We start from the raw sequence: 1823 nt of genomic DNA on the forward strand, positions 1-1823 counted from the left end.
TATTTAGGGAAAATGAATTTTTTCGTCACCCAACTTATCGTGTGTTTAGAAACTTACCACTCAACTATAAATTTTTTTATTTTACTCACTAATGTTAGGTTCGGATTTTTTTTAGTCACTGACGTTAGGTTCGGATTTGATTATTAGTATTTTGTCAATTTTCTATAGCATTATTAAAATATAGTGATAACTAGTACAAAAAGTGTCATATGTGTCTTATAAGATAGCTTATATGTGTCTGAGTTTGCTAGATGCATATGGAGAAGTCGTATAATATCTGAATTATATACGTATGTTATAGGAAGAACGCATATTTTTTTAAACATCTGGTCATAACAGATATGTATATACAATGTAAACAGACGCATAAAATCAGTTCATATACGTCTGTGACTTTTTAGATGGGGTACTAAACTCAAAACCAAAATTATTAGGAAGAGGCATCGCAATCCGTACTAAAATTATTGGGAAATAAAAAAAATAAAAAATTCAATATAATCAAATTAGCAAACTGGTCATAAAGTACTTATAAAAAAATTAAAAAATTACATATCAATATTTTACCAAATGACACTTTCAAAAATCCAATGAAATCACCAATCACAACTCCTTCATGCAACTCTTATCGACCCAAAATCAAAACTATAAACCCATTCATTCTAATAGAATTGTGAAACAAGTATATATATAAACACAAAAATATAATAATTTTGTAATAATGTGAATTTGGTATTAAATCAAACAACTTTCACAAGATATTTATCTTACAAATATAGTTTTATAATTTATTTTTAAGTTTTTTTTTGTTTAAAAAATTTAAACGTTAAATTTTATTTAGAAGAAAAAAAATTAAAAATAATTCATGAAACTACATCTTTTAGGAGCCTTAAAATGCTTGTCAAACTCTCATCACCAAGGTAAACGTCTTGGGGACATATGAAGTACTATATATAAAGATATAGACATATATCAAATCATTAAAATATTACAGACTACCACTATATTTTAATAATGCTACCAAAAATTGACATAATGCTAATCATCAAATCTGAACCTAACGTTAGTGACTAAAAACAAATACGAACCTAACATTAGCGAGTAAAAGAAAAAAAATAATAGTTGAATGGTAAATTCCTAAAAACACGATAAGTTGGGTGACAAAAAAATCCATTTTCCCTTTTATTTAAGAAAAAGTTTCAAGAATTCTATTCAACCCCCCTTCTGTAATTCTTGTTAAATTGTTAAGGGACTAACAGTAGCAGATATATTTTGTACGGGTCCACAGTAAAAAAAATTGTTTTATATAATTTTTATTATTAATATAAAGACAAATATACTTAAAATAAGCATTATCTTACAATTCAATTACATAAACAAAATAAAAAATATATATATTTGATTTTTAAAGTCGAAATATTTATCTATCTATATTATTATATTAAATACGAAACTTTATTGTCCTTCCTTCATTTACGTAACTGTCCCTTTATTAAATAAATTTAATATTTTGCTCAATTGCTCTTACTAATATCTAACCAATTAACTTTATAAGAAATACGTTGCCTTTTTTATTTTCACCAACTAAAATAACTCTTTCTCTACAAATATTTTAGACAATTCTTTTTAATCTATACTTTTTTTAAGTAAAACATGTTGTTTTTTTATTTCTCAAAATAAAACAAATCTTTCTCTAACAATATTATGGATAATTCTTTTAAATATATGTTGATTATCTAAATGATCAATCCATCTATCTTTTATACTATCTATCTATACTTATATTAAAGATAATATAATGAAACTTTGGTTGGTAGTGAGTCTGG

The sequence above is a fragment of the Apium graveolens genome, chromosome 11, assembly GCF_009905375.1.
Source record: "Apium graveolens cultivar Ventura chromosome 11, ASM990537v1, whole genome shotgun sequence".
Classification (NCBI taxonomy): Eukaryota; Viridiplantae; Streptophyta; class Magnoliopsida; order Apiales; family Apiaceae; genus Apium; species Apium graveolens.